Raw genomic sequence first — 8,137 nt, 5'->3', positions numbered from 1 at the left:
TGTGCACCTATACATTTTTTTTTTTAAATTCCTCTCCTTTAATTTGTTTATCATTTGGACACAACCAAACCACCCTAAATCACAAGTAAAGCTTTGGCAATAATTGAGAATTGAGAATATAGCTAACTGTTAGACAACATTTATTTTAGTTTATTACTTTTGGTGAATGAATGGTTGTTAGACAATGATGGTGTATAAAATATTGAGGAAGGAGCGGTGCACTGAACCGACCTTTTCCTCTTAAAATGATTGAATCCACACAATAAAATCATTTGATTATGTTTTGTTAAGTGTCAACCATAACCCTTGTCTGATAAGCTTTGTTTGATGTGTGGAAATTAAAGAAAGATGATGGAAGTGTTGGTGTTAGGTTGCACAGGAGTGGTGGTATTCCTTCACGGTGCCCATTTCTTTTTCCATGCTCTCACCCAACACATTGCTCTCCGCTCTCTCTCTCTCAGGTACATATACTCATTTTTCTTCATTCTGCAAATTAATTAATGGCCAGCTCTTATTTTGCTTCCGTGTTGCATATGCAGTTTCTTGGGGTTCGTTGGGTGGTAGAGTAGAGTCGTGAGGAGAACCAAAAACAATTGGATGCGCGCAAAGTTCATATTATTTTACTTTTACTTTTACTTTTTAGCGTAGGAATGAATAGGATGGACCACAATGGTATGTAATAAATAAATTGAAGCTCTGAATATCTCCTTCACCCAAATGAATGTTTTATTCTTGTAATATTTTATTTCTTGCATCAACAAAAAATTCAGCTTGATTTTATTTTATCAGAATGAATTAATGTTAATGTCAATTTATATATTTCTCTCAACTTGCCAATGCCAACCATCTACGGTGACTGCTGTGCAAGTACAAATACCATGATCTTGTGACATATATGCTGTGAGTTTGGGAAATGGGGCACTAGTTTCCTACATGTGACAAATCGTGATATGTTCAAATTCAAGAATTTGTAACATTAAGTATTGGTAGAATTTGGGGTGGTGAAGAACTCTGCTATCTTCCATTGGTTCCTTCGCTTCCTCTTTAACCAGCTTCCGTCTGACGGGAATGAAGTTGAAAGTTGAATTACTTTTGTTTTTCCCCTCCGTCCTTATTCATTTTGGATTTTTTGCAATTTGGTCACAGGAAAGCAACAAGTAATGCGGTAAAGTAGTATAAGCTTATGAGAAAAGGTTCAATCTAAGAATCTATATCAATGTGGAGGAGGAATACTTGGTGAATGGTTTTGTAGTAATCTACTTCAATGAGTAGACTATCAAAGACAATTGATAAGCACGAGGGTTAGTTCTTCTGAAACCTAAAGTGGATGGAGTGAACCTTTAATTTAGATGAACCATGGATTTATAAACAACATCTATCTTAAAGAAAGAGGAGGGGGTAGATCATTTGCATCACACAACGGAAAGTACAGAACTATCTTGATTTTATGCCTTTCTTCCTAGAATTCTTTGACCATACTTTTTTTATTTATTATTCTAATTCTTTGAGCACACTGTTTCAATGCGAACTGTGCTTTCCATTTTCATTTCCAGGCCCTGGTGTTTTGTACACCTATGCTCTTATACGCAATAATATACACTACACCATTAAGGAGTTGTGATAATAGTTAGCATTAGCAGCCACTTAGTACATGTTTAAATAGACATTGGCATGGCTCAAACCCCATGTTTGCAATTGCAACACTAAACGTGCCTTCGGCCATTTTTCAAGATGTTTGGTTATACTTTTGCATCCTGTCTCAAACAGGATTTTTCAACTCTAAAATCGGTGTTGCGCTAAAGTTTTGCTACAAAACTTTATTTCAAGATAAAAACTGTATCAATGTACTCTTTGGCTTGATTTGACACACTTGTATTAAGTCTTGTCTTACAATTATTGATAATATTCGTTTTGCCTATTCTATACATAAATTACTTCAGTTCAAACTTAATTTAACCCATCAATTATACACAATCAATATTATCCATAATCAAATTTGCAATACATCTAATCACATACACAGTGAGGTTGGAAGTGATTTTGTATAATTGCATAAAAGAAGTACTTTGAGAAGGGGGAAACAATGTCTGGTGTCAATTGTCGACACAGAAAATCTATATTGTTTTCTTTAATAGTAAGCTTTAGAAACACTCGAAATGCTTTTAAATCCCAATACAGAATACTTGTATGTAAGGCTAGATTAATTTTTGGCACTTTTAGTATGTTTTTGTGTTTGATACAAAAGCAAAACTATTAGAATGGGCCTAGGCCCCGCCCAATTAGTTTAACTTTATCATATAGTGGATTCCTTGTTCATAGCTTTGAAGTTTAACTTGAACTTGATATAGACTTCTTTTTTTTAGCTTGAACTCAACTCAATTTATGTTTGGGAACAACCCTCGAATCTATGAACCAAGAGTCAAATTTAAATTTTTTAAATGTATAAACATTTAAAAAAAAAATCTAAATCCATCCATCATCCATGTTGCGGGCCTTGTAAAAGCCACCCTAATGAGGCAAGATTTGTTTTTATGTGGGTAGCCCGTCATGATAGCTCTGCTTATGTAAACACACAAGCGGATCAAGTTAATGCCCCCCAAAACTATTTTTTTTAATTACTTAACGTAAGGATATTAATAATTTGGGCTAGTTTGTATAAGTTTACTTATGAGTGGTTGACTCATCTAGCTACTATATTAAGTGTTTGGTCTAATCATATTTTTTATAACGATTTTTTTTATTTTACTTAATATTGATATAAAGTATTCACCAAGTTTATTAAAAACTAATTTTTATCACAACAACGTGTAAAGTGAATAAATAACATGTATGCCATCAATTAGATGTGGATTATATGTTGCTATTACGATGAATTATGACATCTTAAGGGTATGAGGAAAGCGTGTGCCTAAGAATAGTGTTTGAGATCTTAGTTGGACAAGAGTAGTTGTAAGCAAGAAAGAGGAAAGGCAAGCTTTATCCCATTGTAATAAGAGATCGGTATGACTTTTGGGAGAGGAATGGAACAATATATAGTGAGAGTATTCTAAGTTTATAAGAGTAAAGTTTAATCTCACTTAAATTAAGCACATGTTGATATATTAAAACATTTTAATTAAGTATGTACAAGCAAATACTTCTTTTAACCACCGAACATAAAAATCAATAAGAATAAGTAAATTAAGATCTTAAATTTGAATCATAAATATGCAGTTACGTTAAATATTAAAAAAATAATTATCTATAAGGATCCCTTATTCCTTCCGGTTCATGTGGAGAATAATTATGGTCCATAAAAAAACTTTTTTTAGGACACAAACAAATTCTTTTTTATCCAAATTAATTGAGGCTGATTTAAAATAAAAATTACATTTACAGTAATGATTCTTTTCTGTAGCTAACTCAATCAATAAATTTCTTTAGTCATGCAGGTTTCAGAAGGAAAAAAAAAATATTGTAATAAAGGATTTATACTTTCCTGTCTTCCTCGTGTTTAAGGCGATGCACGGTTACTATTAAGTCCACTCAAACAATTTTGTCTACCTAATTTAGATTCTTTTAAGGCTACTCTTAACGAACAGTTTTATGTTAAAAACATATGGGGGGAAATTAACAAAAAAAGGAATAAAGAAAACTGCTTTTACCAAATTTTATTCAATTAGGGTGTGCTTCTTTAACTTATCTAAGAGTCATTATTTCGCGTTGGGTTTATATGTTTGTCAGGTCAATTTCTTTTATTTTCCCGGCAAGTGCAAGCCTAGATAGCATATTCACGATGTGCACTCGTTCTGAGATACATGTTGTAAGAAATACAAGTTGGTTGAATGATTAAGAAAGAAAAAAAAATATGGATTTAATTTTTTCTACTGAAAAAATAATAAATTAATAATTAATATTTATTGATAAAAAAAAGTATGTTAACTCTAAATTTTTAACATGATTTTGCCCTTCAAGGTAGCAAACTTTAATTTTTTTCGTTTTGTAGCGTAATTCGTACTCGTTTTATTTTTCACATTTAGCTTCGCTGAGATATCAAGCATACATGAATAATGAAGAAGTTTTGAAGACCACTAGAATAATCGGGGAATGGTGATTTTTGTTCTTGCGGAACTAAGTCAGTTTAATTCTTGCTTGTTCAACCAGATATGCCAAAGGAATAGATTATAAATGCCTAGTGCCGACAAATTAGGGGAAAAAAAAACAATTTCATGTCAAGGTTCGGTGCCAATTTATTATGGAGTCAAAGGTTCACATTTGGATACGCAGTTCGCTTTAGTCGTAAATTTACAATAATATTCATGCAGTTGAAATTGTGGTTAGTTTAAGGAACACAAGGGAATAGAATTTAAGAAGATCAAACCTCTCACCACGAATCAGGAAAGTCCCAACGTATACAAGTTGAATTAATTAAACTTGGCCGGCCAGCAGGTTTCAATAGAAAAAATAATAATATCAATTGCTTATGGTTAACTTAAAATTGATTCTTTTGAAGGTATTGATATGCTGCTCGTAAATTTTGATTGGGGGCGCAGGGGCAGTTAACTTTATGAATTGTATGGTATGTTTGGTTGTGAGTAGAGTAATAAAATAGGTAGAAATAAAAGAAAAATAATCAAAGAAAAGAGAAATAAGAGAGGAATAAAATGAAATTATGAGTTATTTGGTTTAAGAGAAATAGATGAAAAAATATAATAAAAATTGAATAAATTTGTTAAAATGTTATATTACCCTTAAAATCCGAGAGAATTTGTTTCACTTCATAAAGTAAACTCTTATCATTAGTTGCAAGCAAAATGTCATTTACATATAAGACAAGAAAGCAAATTTTACTCCCACTCACCTTTTGATATATACATTGATCCACAATGTTCTCTTGAAAGTCAAATGAAGTGATGACATCATGAAACTTCAGATACCATTGGCGGGAGGCTTGTTTCAATCCATAGATTGATTTATTAAGCTTGCAAAATAAATGCTCACCTTTAGTAGAGGAGAATCCTCCAAGCTATTTCATGTAAACCTCTTCCTCTAGATGACCATTAAGGAATTTCGTTTTCACATTCATTTGATATAACTCAAAGTCAAAATGAGCTCCTAATGCCACAATTACTCAGAATGAATCTTTATTAGATACAGGAGAAAAAAATCTTTGTGTAATCAATTCATTCTCTTTGAGTGAACCCTTTGGCAACAAGTCTTGCCTTATGTCTCTCAATGTTGCCTTGTGAGTCTTTCTTGATTTTAAAAATTCATCTACATCCAATGACTTTTACACCACTAGGCAATTGTATGAGATCCCAGACTTGGTTAAACGCCATAGAATCCATCTCATCTTTCATGGCATTGTGCCACAAGTTTGATTCTTTAGAACTCATGGCCAATGAAAACGTTTCAGGATCATTTGCAGCTCCAATGTTGTAGTCCGATTCTTGCTGATACACTACATAATCACTAGGAATTACTGACCTTTTGACTCTAGTAGATCTTTTTAATGTTACCTCATCACTTTCTTGAGGAACTTGTTGCTCAACTGGTTGTTCAACATTATCTTGATATTCCTCATCAATAATTTGATCTGTATGATTGTTTCCAATAATTTGTGGATTTTTAATCATTGGTTGTCTAACACCTGTTTGTATTTAAGGGGTGTGAATGACAATCAATCTGTCACTTGAGCTAGAGGGTTGAGCTTCAAAAGCAATGTCCTGAAATTGATCACTCCCACTAATCAAGTCATTCTCAAGAAATTTTGTGTTTCTTGATTCCATAATCCTAGTGTTATGTGATGGACATTAGAATCTATACCCTTTGGACTTTTCAGCATATCCAATGAAATACTCACTAATAGTCCTTGGGTCTAGTTTCTTCTCTTGTGGGTTATAAACTCTCACTTCAGATGGACATCCCAAAACGCGTATATGTCGCAAACTCGATTTCCAACCTTCGAATAACTCGAAAGGTGTCTTTAAGACAGCCTTGGTTGGAACTCGATTTAATATATACAAAGCCGCCTTTAATGCTTCAATCCACAAGAATTGAGGAAGTTTTCTATTACTTCTTATACTTCTTATCATGTCCATTAAAGTTCAGTTTCTTCTTTCTGTCACACCATTCTGATTCGGAGAACCAGGCATAGTGTACTGGGCAACAATCTCATGCTCCTGAAGAAACTTCGCAAATAGACCAGGTGCTTGTCCATTCTTCGTGTATCTATCATAGTACTGTCCACCTCGATCAGATCTCACGATCTTAATTGCTTTTCACATTGTTTCTCGACTTCAGCCTTAAAAATTTTAAAGGCATCCAAAGCTTCATCCTTAGTACGAAGTAAGTAGAGATACATATATTGTGAATAATCGTCTATAAAGGTGATAAAGTATTTTGGACTACTTGCATCCATATCTGGATAACAAATATTTGTATGTATGATGTACAAAAATTAATCATTTTCAATAAATTTAACCAATAAAAAAATATATCTACAATAGTGTGTTCTTAAAATTTCTCAAAAAAAAAAAAAGAAAACAATAGAAACAAATTATTCAGGCAAGTATTAAAACCTTTTTAACATTGAAAAAAATATAAGTTGAGTCACATTAACACACCCTAATCTCTCAAGGTATTAAGAATCCTCTAAGAAGTGATACTTTTCAACAAATATTCTTCTATACACATGGAATTTAGGATTAAACATCTAACTAAATATTTAAGAAATATGATCATCTGTGTAACATTCCGAACGAATCATACCAGAATGAAATGAATACACGTATGAAACTATACAATTGAGAATGACTTAAAGAAATTAATTGATATTATCTATACCAACAAGATGCATCTACTTTTCATTAGTCTATCACTTAAGGATTTTACAGTTAAACGTGTTTGACTTAAAGTAGTTATGAGATGAGTGACTTTTCAGCAAGTTTCCTAAAAAGCGTGTGATTGAAGACAATCAATGATCTTGAGAGCAATTGAGTAGTGTCAAAACTGGTTGTCGAATCTTGAGTGAAATATCATCATATAAGGTGTTGTAGTGTGAGTGTTATCGAAAAATTAACAATAAAAAACGTTATAATTTGTCAATCATGTTAAATTAAAAAAATTAAGAGAGGTTATTATACTCTTTATAAAAAAATTCAAAAAGGAGAACTAAGCCCAGATATATATTATGATGATTCAAAAATAAAGGAATTTAATTAACTCCTCCAAACTTGAAAAAAAATACCAGATTTATGAAAAATATATATTATTATACCAATTTGTTTTTCTCGAAAAAAAATCCTATTTAATAACTGTTTTTAACAATTATGTTTTATTTTAAAATTAAAAAAACAAAAATATTTGTTTTAGAAACTTCTTTTTAAAAAATAATTTTCAAACTTATTTTTATTTAGTTTATTTTTTAAAATTAAAAATTGAAAATTGTTCATGCTAAAAAAAACATGGTTGCCTATGGAGGAGTCCTTGAGTCGAAGTAACCCAGAAAGACTTTCGCAAGTTGTTTGTCTTACTCGTGAACCTGCAATGAAGGTGGTGACCCTTCTATTTATAGTGGGTGTTCCCTAACGGTTTTGAGGTAAACCCTTTTGTCTTTTATATCACAAGCCAAGTGTCTAATACATATGGGTGTTACATCTGTGATTCCTGCGTGACAGCGTCGATCAACCCTTATGATATATTAGGACAGTGTTGCTTCGTCTCCCTAACATGTCAGAATGCGATGTTCCCTTTGCCTCGTTGCCACATTCCCATACACTGACTGATGATGTTGTCTATTTTGTCAAGTGTCAGATAATGTGTGGGGAATATCTTAATCACCAAGTCATTCTATAATTGCATCTCTTAGTCTATTGTCATTAATCTTTTATGTCTGTCATCCTAGTTACTTTCATTCTTTCAATCATATAGGCCAATAAGTTAGCTCTCATATATGGAGCCCAAGGCGTGGATACCCTTTAACCAATTATCCTTCCTTCATAGTAACGATTGATCATTCTGATCGAACAATGCATTATTTTTCAAATGTTAAGCCTAAAAGACATAAGCGTGTTTCGTGATAATTGTAGATCATCCTGATCGGACATTCTAAAAACCAAAACATTTATAAATTATTTCTATTTTTATTATGTTTTTC

General features: G+C 32.2%; 1 long non-coding RNA gene across 1 annotated transcript; it reads left to right on the top strand.

Moving 5' to 3' along the window:
- Window positions 1–229: 229 nt before the first annotated feature.
- Window positions 230–817, top strand: LOC114387480. Its single transcript, XR_003661324.1, has 2 exons — window positions 230–461; window positions 540–817. It is a non-coding gene; the product is annotated as an uncharacterized LOC114387480 (long non-coding RNA).
- The last annotated feature ends 7,320 nt before the right edge of the window (window positions 818–8,137 follow it).

This window comes from Glycine soja, chromosome 15 (genome assembly GCF_004193775.1).
Source record: "Glycine soja cultivar W05 chromosome 15, ASM419377v2, whole genome shotgun sequence".
In the NCBI taxonomy this organism is placed as follows: domain Eukaryota; kingdom Viridiplantae; phylum Streptophyta; class Magnoliopsida; order Fabales; family Fabaceae; genus Glycine; species Glycine soja.
The sequence above is the reverse complement of the archived record's forward strand: the minus strand, read 5'-3'. Positions and strand labels throughout refer to the sequence as shown.